This window comes from Eptatretus burgeri, chromosome 18, assembly GCF_056783735.1.
Source record: "Eptatretus burgeri isolate ZD-2024b chromosome 18, Ebu_testis_v1, whole genome shotgun sequence".
NCBI lineage: Eukaryota > Metazoa > Chordata > Myxini > Myxiniformes > Myxinidae > Eptatretus > Eptatretus burgeri.
The window spans coordinates 13451991-13468602 of record NC_140978.1 but is presented as its reverse complement, the minus strand read 5'-3'; the positions used below and the strand labels follow the sequence as shown (position 1 = coordinate 13468602).

The 16612-nt window shown below is 36.1% G+C and overlaps 1 long non-coding RNA gene across 4 annotated transcripts in view; it reads left to right on the top strand.

Annotated features, from left to right (window-relative positions):
* LOC147008634 (uncharacterized) overlaps positions 1-16612 on the top strand; it is a 74633-nt gene that overhangs the window by 26669 nt on the left and 31352 nt on the right. For 3 of the 4 annotated variants that reach the window (XR_015053210.1, XR_015053211.1, XR_015053212.1), the window contains exon 2: positions 11653-11729. This is a non-coding gene — a long non-coding RNA (uncharacterized LOC147008634). Of the gene's footprint in view, positions 1-8415; positions 8551-11652; positions 11730-16612 lie in introns of those variants that run through there. The other variant, XR_015053213.1, reaches the window with a different exon arrangement.

Here is a 16612-nt window from a genome sequence, read left to right as displayed (position 1 = left end):
TGTAGATTGACAGACAGAAATAAATCAATTGCTTTTCCCCACTTTTCGCTTCACATCTGTGTTGTAATAAACTATTCTCAATACTACCATCTACAATACAACTGAAGTTTCAATCCAACTTTGCTGAACCAGTCGGACGACAAAGATCATGCATTTAGAAATTAAATGATGTGAGCATCAATTGAGAGGAATGTGAAAGTGCAGCAGTACTCTAGAGGGTTTATTCTCTTGAATGGAACATTCCATTGTGACTTCATTTCGGTCATAATTTCAACAGTTTAGACCTTCCCAAAGAGGAAGTGCATACTCACCTTTCCTCTGCAGACTGCTGAAGGCTAGTACAGATGGCCTGCCCTAAGAAATTTGGAGTATATAACACACCGAGGCATAGTTTAGCAACGATTTTATTATATTGTAGGATAAGAATGAAAAAACATTATTTTGGCATCTGCACATGCAATATAAGGAACATCTGAAAACAGTAGCTGATGCCTTAGGACTTCAAATTGCCTGACTGCACCCGGTCCTTGTCAGGCAAGAGGCTATGAATCTTTCTCTGCATAAAATGAGATTTATTCTTTTTTTCATCTTCACAGCAAGAGATTTCTCTTCTCTCTGAAAGTGGTTGATTAAGGGCTTTTGCCTAAGATAAACCTGCTGATCTGCCAACCTTTGTTAGGGCAGTCATGTGTTTGCACAAAGCATTGACCTTCTCCTCCAGACAGTTAATATACTTCGACTCTAAGCTACCATAAGCGGCAATTCCAGTAGATATTTATCTTTTCGATGGGGGAAATGCAAGCTAGGAGCATAGTCTCGTAGTGCAAATTGAACCATTTTATTGAGTTATCACCGAGACAGGTGGCTTTACTTCAAGTCTGAAACCCCAGACTTGCATAACCCTAGGCCGCAATTAGAGACAATACGGAGCTCTTTATGTGATGTGAATTTCAGACTTGTAGCCAGAAGGATGCCATTAGACATGGTTTGTGAAAGGAAATATCGATGAAAGAACAAACAAAAATGATGGCAAAAACAGGTTGCATGATTTTTATGCCAGATAATGAAATACATTTTTGAAAATCACCATTTTGACAGCAGTTTGAAAGATTGCAAGCAATAGAGCCATTGTACTAATTGTAATAACCAGTGGTAATGAAGTCCTCCATAGCACCAAAAGTTCATCGTCATGAAAATAATAATATCAACAATTAAGAGAAGAATTTTGTGGCAAATTCGGCGAAAGTTTTTCACAACCAAAATAAAAGCAACAAAATCCCCCAAATTAATACAAAAATACTTGTTTTTTTTTAACTGGAGCCAAAGGTCTAGTTTTCTGGACTGAGCTGCTTAACAGATGTAATGGGAACAACATTCAATACAGCACATACCTCCACCAGGCTGAACAGTTTATGTTTTGTGTCCCACTGATATGCTGGATCTGCATCCGGACCATTCACGTTTGTCACACAACAAAATCGAATCGGCTTGTTCTTGTCACCTCTCCAACTCATCCACCAAGTTTTATCATAATCTGTACTCAACTTTTTGAGATATTGTGGGATATATCGTTTTTTGGCCTCATCTCTCAATGTGATGAATATCCTGCTCACAGACAGACAAACAGACCAACAAGTGTGAAAACTTAACCTCTTTCCACCTTCAGTGGTGGAGGTAACTACAATTATATGTTTTGAAGATTTGATTCATGGCTTATCGTGAATATTTTCTAAATATACAGTTAATTCAAAAGAGTGTTTTGCAACAGAACGTGATGGATTAAACTTGATTTATCTGTATCTGCAAAATGAGCCTTCTTGAAGGATAAATTATAATCAGCACCCATAACAGTTGCAAATATATGAACAGCTACAAGAAAGCACTTATGCTAGATAAAACAAGCACTTCTATTAGATACATTCCCAGAAAACTGATGAGCGAACAGAAGAGTCAGAAACATAAAATCTCTGCACAGATATTAGAGATAAATGGAGGATCTTGAGAAATTTCCTGCCCAAGTTGTTCAGGATGAAACATGTGTTCGTCTTCCTTGTTTCAGAATCCAAAGTATAATCTGTAAACACCCTGATGTTCTCCATCATATGACTAATTATTGAAGTGCCAGAGTTGAGAATGTTATGTTCTCCATATTTTGGGAATTGGGGGGAAGAATAATCATGATCAAGTACAATCACCAGAGCATATTAGTCTCATTAATTAGAAATATTAAAATTCACTTCAGGATAAGTGGTGTGGTGAGCTCATTTGAGGAATTTTGCTTCTCCAGGACAATGTTCCATCCTACAAATCTCCTTTTGCAACTGCGAGATGAGCACTAATTGGGTTAAAAAAAAAGTTGTTATCTTGGCTGATATTTGAATATTTCTGACCCCAAATCCCTTTTGATTATTTTCTGACTCAAAACCTAGAGCAAAAACAAATCCATGGATGTGTCTTTGAGGATGTCTCAAGATCATGCCAGAAGTGTAAGAATATTTGGAGGATAAAATATTTCAATATATGCAAATGCTTGACATCCTGATATTGAGGGTATGGAAAAATATTGGGGAAACGATAAAAGAAGTGTATTGATTCCAAAGACAGATGACTTTGAAAAGTAACATCGATTATATCTTTCTATCTTTTCATTTTCTCTTTCTCTTTCAGGCTAAAACTTAGTTGCCAACCCTTGCATGTTATTAAAATAATTATAGAGATGTTTTGGACAATAATTCTATATTTTTCAAATGGGGAAATACTGAACAATGGGTTCATCAAGCCTGTCATCAAAACAACCTCAATTGACAAATAACTTAAACCAATAAGCTTCCAAAATATGAAATCAGTCCCATAACTATGATGCTGACCTTCAACATAAGTTGCTTATATTATAAATGAGATTATTTTTCAAATATTTGCATTTGAAATTTTTTTTTTTTTTACTTACCTTGGAATTGAAATGCCAAATTGGTCTTTCAAATGAATACCTCAAAACCACATAAATGCCAAAGGTGCACCCAAAAGCCATTTTTATTTTGACAAATTTGTTGATAGCATTGCATAGAGTGTAGCATCGAATGAGCATTAACCTCACCCTAAAGCTGCCAACAAGATTAGTTTATGGGCAAGTGTTATGCCGAAGCAATATTTCATTTGATTCAAGGTGTGTGCTTTATCTGAACAAATAAACGTTTGCGAATTTGCAGACAACAGAAGAAAACTCAAATGAAAGGTCAGTTATTTTTAAAAGGTTAACTTGACAGCATGCCCGAAACAAGGGAGGGGGTTGGCAGAATAATATATAATTATTATTGGAACATACAAGAACATGGTCATTTGGCGATTCATAACCTCTTCAAACGAACAGTAATTCATTGTATCCTCAGGAATGGTTCAGGGTTAGCTATGCTGCACAGCAATATAGTTTGCTGCCATGTGCGTTCCAGATGAACAGAATTTTTTTTTAATATCTTTTTGGAAAAATTGATCTTTTAAGTGGGTTTGTGTTATCAACATTTTTCTTTTATCTTAAATAAAGAGTGTATTTCATCAATTTATCTCAGTTTATCAGCTTGCTGATGGTGATTTATGGGAGTTGTATTTGCAAAAGTCTATTTTAACTTTACTCTGTAGTCATCATTATTTCACATGCAGCTTGTCGCTGCTGGTTGCACCATTGCTGGGAGCCTGGATGTGCCTTTGTTGCAGTGCCCCATGTTCCCAGTAAGCTGGTCCTCTATTTGCTGGCCTCAGAAGTATGACAGGCTGTGTCAACCCAGCTGGTGTTATTTAATGGAAAGACAGGGGCTCAAACTCAAGGCCCTAAGATCTGAAGGCAGACACCTGACCTGTTAAGCCAACACCAGGATTTTACTCCATAGTGATGTCATCTGCAAATGTGTTATTAAGGGCAAAACTCTTAATGACACATTTTGCACAAAGACCTTTCTTAAATTCTAGGGAAGCATAAGATGGAGAAAATTCACATCATTTTTATGCACATAATACATACACAGCAATCTGATGCAAGATCAACTCCAGGATATTCATCGGAATAAGTTGGATTATTTATCATCCTTTTCACCCCAAGGCCAAACTAAATGCATCTGCTCAGCTGTTCTGGAATACATCAGAGTCAACAGAGCTTGTTTCAGTGTAAAACCTTCTCCTCCTTGTTTTTCATCTCAAACGAGAGATATAATTCAGGTTGCTTATCTCCTGACCTCCATTAAGAATCTCTAGACTGTATGATGAGAATAAAGGAGCCTTTAGCAAAGGGCATCATGTTCTGCATCATATCGCAGGCAGGCAGGTGGTGGGATGTGGGTCCCGGGGGTGGTAGGGCAGGTATATCGTAATGCCATGCCTTTTAATGGAATCCCTCTGTCACATCACAACATAGCAAACAACTGAAAAGAAGCAGATTCAAATAGAAAAAAACACAATAGCAGCATGGTGTAGTAGGCTTCCTTCAACGGTGGAAGCATAGTAAACCTTTCGAGCAAAGATGAGGAGAGAATTGAGCTGCCAACAGCAGCAGGAAAAGTAATAATAAAAATGTGGTATTGTGTTTTGATAGTTATGGATCGTATAGTTATTACAAATTCCCCATTGAGAGGAGCTGAATTGGGAAAATTAAAATTGCAAAAAGCAAGAGAAGGTGAATGGTAGGACTAAATTGAGGTAAGGGAATATACATTGGTTCAGTACAGAGGCCTGCAAAAGTATTCACCCCCCCCCCCCAAAATTTTCACATTTTGATGCCACCTGAGCTTATTCATGATGCTTTCAAATCAAACGTCATATGTAGTCTTCAGAAACTACTCCAAACTGATAAAGCTAAAGAAAAAAGAAAAGAAAAAAAGAGCAGATAAAATGTGAATAAGTTCGATGAACAGAGAAAATCAAATGATTCTCAGTTGCATAAGTGTTCGACCCCTTTGTGTAGTTAACCCCAAATAACTTCAGGAGTAAATTATTTGTTTTATGGGGCACAAAATAAGTGTAATATGTTTCACCTGTATGCTATCAGTGGTTTAACTTAAACATTAGGCTCCCCCACTTAATGAAGGAGTTTTCAGGTGCAACTCACTTGGTCAACCAACAAGGAAAATATGAAGACAAGGTTAATAAATAAGTCAGACATAATGTGGTGGAGAAGCACCATTCAGGGGAGGGTTAAAAGAAGATTTCAAAATCGCTCATTATCCCTTCGAGTACGGTGAAATCCGTCATTAAGAAGTCGAAGATGCATCATACCACCCAGACTCTTCCCAGATCAGGTCGCCCATCCAAACTTAGCAACCGGGCAAGCAGTAAACTGGTTCAGGATGTCACTGTAAATCCAACAATGACTGGAAGATACACAGGGTCTATGTCCGAGATTGGGGTCAGTGTTCATTAATCATCAATATCCTGTTTACTTCACAAAGCTCGCCTCGACAGACAGGTGGCAAGAACGAAGCCATTACTGGAAGAAAAAAACAAAAAGACGCATCTAAACATCCGTATGGAGTTTGTGAAAAAGCATCTTAATGATACTACATGCATGTGGAGAAACGTTTTCTGGTCAGACGAGACAAAAAATGAACTTTTTGGTCTAAATTCAAGGTGTTACGTCTGGCACAAGCCTAACACTGCACATCGTCCACTCAACACTATCCCGACTGTCAAGCATGGTTGTTGCAGCATCATGCTATGGGGCTGATTTTCATCAGCAGAGACTCGAAAGCTTGTCACGATAGAATCGACAATGTATGGTCAAAGTACAGGAGAATCCTTGATGAAAACCTGCTTGAGTTAGCCATGAATCTGAAACTGGGTAGGAGATTCGCATTTCATCAGTGTAATGATTTGAAGCACAAGGATAAAGCCACATCGGAGTGGTTGAAAAAGAAGAAAAAAGATGTTGTTGAGTGGCCCAGTCAAAGTCCTGACTTGAACCCAATTGAACATTTATGGCGAGACTTGAAGATTGCAGTCCATCGACGATCCCCATCAAACTTGGCAGAACTAGAGCAATTTTCATCTGAAGAATGGGTAAAGATTTCACCATCTCACTGAACAAAGCTGGTAGAGACCTACACCAAAATACTCAGAGCAGTCATTGCTGCAAAAGGTGCTTCCATCATGGATTGACCGAAGGAGTTGAATACTTTTTCAACCAGTGAATTTTGATATATACATGTGTTTTGCAGGTATTCCCGACATGTAAACTCATTCAACTATAACAGTGTCTAGTTTGATCTCTTCATTTATGAATAAAAAAATGTTCGTTTGGAAGAATTGTTTCTACATAATTCATAATTCATCTAATTGCGGCATTATAGGTCGGGGGTGAAAAACAAATTAGCCACATTTGCTTAAGTAATAAATAGTTGGCCCTTAATAATAGATCGCAGATTGGCTGGATGACTCTACTATTCTGCTCATGAAAAGAAATCTCATTTCTCAACTACGTGTTGTTTTCTTTCTCCTTTTCTGGCAATATATTACAATGTAGTTAAAGTGTAGGTAAAGACCATTTTGGCCATAATGCCTGTACTAGAATTTCCATCTCACAGTGCTACTTGAGCTAATAGTGGTAGTGCTAATATATCTAACTTTAAACAGTGAAATTTTGGCATTGTACCGAAAAGTAATGACCTATGTTTTTTTTGTTAATTACATATGATCTTTAACATTAACAATGTTGATGCAAATGGAACATCTTGCTTTACTTCCGCTTTGTCTGACAGGGTGGCGCAGAGGTAGCACACCTACCTACCTTTGAGCTGTCGAATACAGGTTTAATTCTTCTCCTGATTATAATTAAACTGTTGGATTGGTGCTTTGTGGCACAGCTTTGGCACCCTGTTGCCTATTCCATTTGAAAGGAACTGTAGTCTGGAATAGCGAGCTTCACGTCCACTGGCAGTTCACTGAGTTGTCTTGTAAACTGTATTATTTGTCAGTCATCATGGATGTAAATGGCTGCAATGCTATCGTGTATGTGATGATCTAAAATAGTTTATTGTATGCTTATGACATTGGAAAATGAGTATCATCAATAGAGAGGGTGAGTAGTTCTTGCTATGTTTAATGAAATGGAAATGGAAGAAAAGGCACAGAGATTGTGAAATATTTGTTGTGGAGAATCAAAACATGATTAAAGAGTGAACTTGTTCCATCTTTGTATAATTAAATTTACAACGATACTGCGGTGAAACCCTGTAATCCCACGATAGAGCATTGGGTGCCTGTGAAAAATCGTGAATGTTTTGAAGGCGAGAGCACATTTGGGAAATGTTGCCACTCTGTCAAAGGAGTGCAGAAATAATTTGCCTGAACAGCTGTGGGAATTGAATGCACACCAGTATGGATGCTACAACAAGGCATTACCCCCTCCGCCACCAAGCCGCTCAACATGCGATGATGTTCTATAAATAGGCTTCGGTAACCCAAACCATGTCCGGAATCAAAAACTCATACAGATCAAAAACAATCTCAGGCCTTCCATTTAGGGTTTTTGGGGTGAAGATACTTGGTCCTGCATGGCTCTAACAAAGCAACGTCTACCGGTTATTACTTTGAGTCTCCTGTCACAACTGTTATGTTTTAGGGGGAGAGCTGCAAGTTAATAATAATAATAATAATAATAATAATAATAATAATAATAAGTGTTCCCTTTCAAGGAACTTTGATGCATGAGGATGCCATTCGACCCATCAAAGCTTGAGCTCATATTGCCAACTTATGGTTGTTTGTCCATGCTCTGTCCTTTTAAATTCTGAGCCTCAAGCAAGGAAGCAACACGTACCATTTTTACAATCCTTGGTACAACCTGGCCAGACTTCAAACCACCAACCTCCCACAATCAGAGAGATACTCTAACCATGACTCCATCAAGTCTGAGTTGATTTACATTGTTAAATGTTGTTGTGTTAACTGCTGTCCTCAAGTGTACCTGTACATTTTTGTTTACTTGCTGTTTGTAACTTGTTCAGATTTCCCCAGTATAAGCTGCATAGTAAATTGCAGTATTTCCCAACCTTGTTTTCCATCCCTATCTCTCTGCTTTGTATCCTCCTCAATCATTTCAAAAATTTTCTTTAACCCTTCTAGACTTCATTTGTCTTAACTGTTCTACCTTATATCCATTATATCTCTTGAATAATCTGTTGTGTTGAACATTCTTGTTCCACATGATCTGGATCTTTTCCTCCTTCCTCCATCTCTGCACTCTGCTTAACCACTTATAACTCCCTCAACAAATAGATTCAATATAAAATACATAATATATACAATAATGTCATTTCAAACCCCCCCCCCCCCGAAAAATTCGTTCCCATTCCCTCATCATTTAGTTATTCGTTATCTTTCATTACCTCTGCCACCGACTGTCTGTCTGTGTGTTTGTGAACAGAATATCTCAAAAAGTTGTGGACAGATTCGGACGAAACTTGAGTGGGGTCGGTGAGAAGAACAAGCCGATTCAATTTTGTTTCGGGTTCGGATCCAGATCTAACCTATCAGTGGAATGCAAAATGTAAACTGTTCAGCCTGGAGGAGGTATGCGCTCGACCGAGTGTCTTGCTTGTTCCTAATGTTATCCTCTCTGTGTAATTGTTTGTTTTGTGTTCTTCTGTGGGTAATCGTGTGATCTTAAACTATCTGACTCCTTGACTGTCCTCCCTGTTCCTTCATCCCAGTCTCATACCCCTCACATTCCCCTGCCATCCATCTTCTCCAAGCCTTGTTGTTTCTTTCTTAGACTCCAATCTCCAAAGTCTCTGCTACTCCTCCCTCATTTACTCTGTGGATCGCTAATGTCGCAGGGCTTTCAAGTAATTTCTTGAATCCCTGCACTAGCTTCCTCTGCATATCCTGGCATCAACTGCCTGACAGGAATCTTTCACTTACTGGATTTTATTACACTTACTCTTCACTCCACTTTGACAGCCCAGATCATGACCCCAAGGTGGTGCTGCAGTATATGTTCATAACTCACTTTCCTACAGCCTCTTCCCCCACCATAACCCCCTGTGAAACAAAGGAATATTTCTGGATTTGTGTCTCTGTGACACCCTCTTGTTTCCATGTATGGTCGATCATTCTTTTGGCTGAGACAACTCCATTTCTGAGGCTCTTTCTTCAAACATTGACTCCCTGCTTACCACAATGAGAAGCAAAGCAAAGTTGATGTTTCAGTCATTAACCATTTGATGTGGCAAGAGTGCTCCACTCAAGGGTATAACACCTGAAACATCAGTTTTGCTTTGCTTCCCATTGTGGTTATCACACCTTCATCACTCTCAGTTCATAAAACCTACTATTTGATTTGTCCACCGAAACAGACCAGTACTAACCTTAACAAAGTATAATATTCCCTCACTGGACTAAACCCCCATTCCAGGCTATCGTCTCTGATATTCCAATTAGATCTTCTGATCATGTCATTGGGGAAGTGTTTATCTTCTTAGCTGACTTTAGAGAGCTGCCAAGGTGCCAATTGATGTGGCATTTTGGCAAGATAGAATGATATTCATGAATAAATTTTAAATCAGTTATTTCCCTTACAGACTGGACAATTATCTCATCGGTTTCTGACATTAACAGTTCCTGCAATTGCTCTCAGAGCAGACTCCTTTCTCTCCTTCACCAGTTCATCCCATCATGGTTTCAATTATCTGATTCAAAATTCTGACCTTAGTACACTGAAGCATCTGGCGAGGCAATCACAAAAAAGTATCTCATATACTTTAGCTGGAAGGAGAACCCAACTGATGAGAACTTTGAGTTCCTTCCAGAGCCAACAACCTGTATAAACAGTCCTTCAATGAGCCAACATAAATCTCAACTGTGGTCAAACCTTTCAAATCTAACACTTTGGGCAAGAGCAGGTGTTTCCCAAATTGCTCTCCTGCAGACAATGGATTCCAAGGTCCTTCGTGTTTTGGGCATATCTCAACAAGATGGTAAGTCCCATGGTCTGTTTCTTGCTCACCATAGGCAGACAGTTCAAAGAAGGCTGGCAGGATGGCTTAAATTTAGGCACACTCACCTCTGAGCCATCTAGCCTGGGTTTGAATCTCTGCCCAGCTACAAATTGTCATCCTGGTGCCTCCCAGGCAGGACGAGACATCAATCTGTGAGCTATCCCTTGGATGGACTTTAAACTGGATGTGCCATCTTCCAGCATTAGTTGGTGGATGTTAAAGATCCCATCATGTCCTTCATGAAGAGTAGGTGAGCTATTTCTGCCATCTTCTCCAAATTCCAAAATTCCTGCCCTAACCTACAGAAGATGTTGTAAGTTGAGGATAAATGGGGCTTCTGATGCAGCCATTCAAATGAATGGGGAAAAAGGGAAAAACTCTCTGACTCAAGGCCCAAAAGCCCAAAATAGGAGACTCATTTCCTCCCCCTCCCATACAAGCAAATGTTAAATTGAGACTTGCTGATTAAAGCAATTCTTTCCTTTTATATTTTCATTCCACTCAAAGAGCGAACTAATGAATATTTGTCCATATTCTCCTTTATGGAATAAATTAATTTTCCTATTATATTCACTTTATCTCTTCAAGCATGAAAGAAAGGGCTGTGAGGGTGAGTTTTGTAAAATGGGGAGGTGTTTTTTAGTACACAGTCGTGCCATGAAAATGAGGAAGTATTCTGTGCCCTTGTCTCTCATCATTTCCCATGTGGGGAACACACTCTGGAAAAAACCATTGTTGTGAAATCTCCCGTTACGTCATCAAGTTGGTTTAAATAAGCAACTTGTGTGCCTTCGTGTTTTATTACGAAAATGGAGCGTTCAGATTATTACTACAATCTTGCAGATCAATCGTTTTCACAAGATGAGAGGTGAGATTTTCAACCCAATTCATTATTTATTGTTTAAAACAGAATTAAATCACTATACAACCAATAATTATTGTATGTCATTTTTTCCAACAAGTTGTCCCCAAAAAGAACATCGTTAATAACTGATGTTGAAAATGAGTTTTTTGAATATCACAAGGAATGGATAAAAATGAACGACTTCCTTGACATTTATTTGTTTCGAAATGAAATGAATGATATTATTGTTGACTGGAAAGGAATTCTCTCACATCCTATGATCCCGAGTTCAAGGAGAGGAATTATCACTTCGTCTCTGCTTCGTGTGTGTGTGTGTGTGTGTGTGTGTGTGTGTGTGTGTGTGTGTGTGTGTGTGTGTGTGTGTGTGTGTGTGTGTGTATATATATATGTGTTTGTTTGTGTGTGTGTGTATATATATATATATATATATATATATATATATATATATATATATATATATATATATATATATATATATATATATATGTGTTTGTTTGTGTGTGTGTGTATATATATATATATATATATATATATATATATATATATATATATATATATATATATATATATATATATATATATATATATATATATATATATATATATTTGTGTGTGTGTATACAGGGGCCTGCAAAAGTAGGTATACAGCAATGATATACTGGTATACTCCTTACTGTATACCTACTTTGCAGCCGTGTGTGTGTGTGTGTGTGTGTGTGTGTGTGTGTGTGTGTGTGTGTGTGTGTGTGTGTGTGTGTGTGTCGATGTCTTTGACTCATTATGATTATTATTATTATTATTATTTTTCAGTTTAAACACCTGTCTGGATGAATCAAGCACACAACTTAATCTTCTGGAGGAATCTGACATGACACTGTCTTCTGGAGGTAAATGTTATATTTATTATTTTATTAATATCATAAAATAATCATATTTATACACCATAATTGTTCTTCACTCTTTGTTTCAAAACAGAATATGGTATCCGAGTTTCAAAATCACAAGACATCTGAAGCAGACTGCTTGGAAAGATCATCCATTTTCGCAATTGAATATTTACCCAAAGAAAAATGTTTAATATTTTCATTTGAAACAGTTGAAAACCCGAGGAGCTCGATGCCCAATTTATTTATTTTTTTGACATTCTCTAAGTTTGTGACCATGTGACCTTGACCTTGGGACGAAAATGAAAAATCGAGCTCCGTGGGGCTATGCAAGGTGCCATTGGGCTAACCAAATACCGAACCCCTGCCAGATTCGACAAACCCCCTCGGAGAAGATGTAACTTGAAATCGGCTACCCCCTAAAAACACATGTTTTTGGGGCGTGGCTCCGCCCAGAATGGGCGCAGCATGCCCATTCTCAGGAAAACGCAACTAGATCATGATATAAACCTCCCACCCAAATTTTATCAGGATCGGATCAAAACCCACGGAGCTATGCTCGGGACAGACAGACAGACACACACCCATAACGAATATAGTTGTCACTTACTGACTCGTGAACCAATAGGATTGGGGTTGAGTATGCGCTGAATGAAAATATTGTGTTTGTTCTTATTCCATCATTATAAGTGCCATCAATCAAATCGCAGTGAATTAATACCGAATGTATGCCTGATGATATTTGAATGACATTATCACTGTAAAACGTCCCATTAGTTTCAATCTTTTTTGAGGAGAAACCCAATAACTCTCTAAATGAATTAGGGTTAGGGTTAGGGTTAGGGTTAGAAATCAACCTTGTAGTTATTTTTTAAGTTTAATCATTGATTTTGAAGTATGTTTTTGAATACCTATAACAATATTTTTTGGTTCATCACCCTGTTCTTTCATAAGGCGAGCAATTTCGGAAGATATTTGAGAAATCTCATATGCTCCGGGTAAAACTGTTATCGTTTTGTATCCACTTCCCGGATTATAACTAAACTTGTCATTTTTCTCGGTTATATTAAATAAGGTATTATAAGTTTCCATGGACAATGAAGACGCCTCATATTCTTTTGTTGCGTCAAGTTGTAGTGGGTATGGGAATGAAGATGTGTGGTTGCTTGTTGTGAAATTAAAACTAAGGATTGTGCTTCTCATGTTATTTAAGATGAGATAAAATGTCTTTGCATTGACATTTATTAATTATTTTCATGTTCATCAACTGGTCGAAAATGGCTGATGTTTCATTAAAACAATTGTTTTTTTACAGCCTTCTTACTACCTAACAGCAATAACAGTCTATTAACTAATTGTGATGGGTCATTTAGAAGAAAACCAACACCTGAACCAAGCCTACTTAAAGCCTGAATAATATGTTTCTCCTCATTCTTCCTACTTTTACCAGATAGACGAACCCTATAATTAAGAGAGTCCAGCAGATCAATATATTCCACATCATCCTTATTTTCCATGTCCAATGGTTGATCAAAATACTTTGATTCATCCCTCACAGTTGAACCTTGTTTTCCATCTTTTGTTCGAAGAAACATTAATCTCAGAGTTAGTTTGACAGGAGCAGAAGTCAAGAACCTTAATTCATCATTAAATATCAATACCTTTTCTTGAACAAGATGAAATATTTCTGGTTGTTCTGTTGGAATGAGTCCTGCTTTGGTTTTTGAATCCGCTGAATATTCATTGTTTTGAAGAGCATCACAACATAATCAGGGGGTTGATTAATCTCTTTCAGTTGTTGAAATAATCCTTCATCATCATCTTTTAATTCTCCTATATGCTCTAATTCTTTCTCCGTCATTTGACTGAAATCTTTTAACATTTGAAGTTTTTTAGGAGTATATTCTATTGTGGGAACTGTGGAAACATATATAATTTTTTGTTGGGAAGTTTTTTAAAGTGGTTTAAAAAATTTATCTTGTTTTCTTTCAAATGCTTCTTCACCTGTTAGTTTCTGTCTGCATTTCTCCTTGATGTATTCCTGTTGTTTTACAACTTTTGAAACCAACTCTTGATGCTCCTTAAATTTTCTTGCTCTTTCTTTCGCATCCATTTATTTATTGGAAAATATCATTTAATTAATTGTTTAGATCAACAGGGAAATTTTCCTTTTCTTCATCATTCAAGTAGATGTGTTCAAATAAATCCTTTTCTTTAAATATTTTATCAAATTCTTTATTAACATTAATACGAGTTGTAATTTCTTCTTCACTAATACTTGTATCTCTGCTTTTGATACATTGGCGTTAAGTTTCTTCATCAACATCAAAACCGAATTATAAAAACTTAACCTCATAACCACTCAGATATTTAATAATTTGTCTCATTCCTTCTGGATTAGTTTCTAATATCCCAAGACAACCAGATTTTAGTTTATTTAACTCGTTCTTACAATGTGAATATTTTGATGTACAAAGAGAAACCTCCTCAAATACTTGACCTTCTTTCCTCTTTGGAAAAATATGTTCCTCTACTGAAATATAGTAATAATCTTCACCTTCTACTTCTCCAGGTTTTATTGCTCGAGTTGTTGTAGATACAATGCGTATCACGGGGTGTTTTTGAAGCAAATTTAAAATATTCTCATTTGTACTATACAAGAACCTTGATTTATGAAAGTTTTTTTTTTTTTCCAGAAGCAGATTTACCCACAAGATTTATAATAATAGTTGTCATTTATATATGTAATTGTTTATAAAATTAAATATATATTCCTTAATATCTCATCTTGTTTCACAACAACATATTTATATTTTTCAGTCGTGTGCTTCATATAATCCCCAAATTACTTTTTAATACATAATGTAGAACAATTGTTTCTCCAAAAATTGTTTACATCTATTGAATTTAACTTGAATAAAATAAAAGTATTAGCATTGTTTCTTATTGAGTGACGAGGGCGTTCAAAGTATGATTGACTAAGATAAATACAATTACAATAAGAATGTCTCCCTTTTGTGTAGTAGCTATCCATTACCGTTTGGTTTCTCTCATTAACACAATCATCAAAGATAACGAGATTCTTTTTTGATTTATCCAAATCTTGCGGAGAAGGTATATCATCCGTTAAAAAAGTTATCGGTTTTGATTTCTTTTGATATCTCTGTGTATCGCAAAATAGTTGCATTATATCTTCAATGTTGTAATCATTTAGTTTGTTTTGAAGTTTAAATAAACTTATTATATATTATTTTTGAAGACCAGCATTAAAACCTTGTGAGAGTGGTTGATACTCAGGTTGAAAACTCGACTTTGTGAGAATTATTAAATTATCATAATGCAAAAAGTTGGAAGTAAGGAGCATCTTTAAAAGTAAGCAGGTTTTTCCACACCCGCTTGAACCAACTATGAGACATCTTCATGAATTTGGAAGATTTTGTGGTTGTTAAATTGATCTTATTTTCCCAAATGGGTAAAAAATCATTCATTTATATTTTTGGAAAACAGGTTATTTAATTTATTATTGGCTTTTTAGGAAACTCTATACTTTATCCTAAGTTTGGGTTTAATTTCAAGATAATCCATTGTTTTATTTATTCAATATCTTGTGTTGATATTTCCCTGAAAATGGCAATCGTGAATAATATACAACAACAATCCTTTGACCATTTCTCTTATATGTTTGTTTCTTCCATTGCAAGGAAAGGTGTGTTATCACCCTCATACTTTACATTCATTTCTCTAATCAATCTTGTAAAGTAATTCATTTTTGGTATAAATCTGAAAGAATTATATTCCTTTTTTATATTTTTTATTATCATTAATTTGAAGATAATCACAGAATATCCATTGATTATTGGCTTTTGACTCTGTGTTTAATCCCACTCTATCACAAGCAGGACAATTCTCAAATTTGTCATATGGAGAATCAGGGAATTCAAGGAGCTCAATATCTAGTATACTATTCATATTTATGAAGTAAAACTTTGCTTAAACTAAAATTCATCTTCGGTATCATCTTCGGTACTTTCATTGGTGCTTTCACAATCATCTATAAAACTACTTTCATAACTATCGTTTGAACACAAACTCTCGGTTTCATCACTGTCTTCAGTTCCAACAGAGAAACTAACATCACTCTCATAATCTTCAAAATCTTCAGTTGAATAATGACTCATATTTAATTAGCAGAAAAACATTACCATCTTTTTCTATATACTTGTTTCATTAACAGATTCCACTACTACATTTTTAATATTGAAGGTAGTTTTAAAACGGTCCTCAACGACTTTTGAACGAAATGACATTTATTTCATCAGGATTTACATCTTTCGGGTTGTAGAAAAAAATACAAATTTTCCTCGCACATTACAGATGGTCTTATCTTTTCTTTCTAAAGCTTCATCCATAAGGTTTTTCTTTTTTGTTACTTTTTCTTGTTGCATTGCTTTTTCTAGTTTTGAATATATTACCAGAAGGAGAGGAGAAACTTTTGTTAGAGATACTTTTACTGATGTTCTTCCAGATATACTAAAAGCCCTTCCACTGAAGGAAATTGAAGAACTCGTATTATTCACCATAATTGTTTTTATCCAATCGTTGTTATATTTATCTTTTATTCAATTTTACATCCTTGACATATTTCTTAGTGTCATTTACAAATGAAGAAGTTGATTGAAACTTGTCTTTTGTGTCTTGATACATTGTATTTATCAAGTGAAAAAAGTTGGAGGATAAAATGGTTTTAAGCACAGATTCACCTATAAATTAAACGAAATTTTTATCAAGAAAATTTTATTTTAAGCAAAGTTTTGTTATATAAATATGGTGAATACAAAATACTGCAATGTTTGTAATCATGAATCTAAATGTTATAAAAAAACACC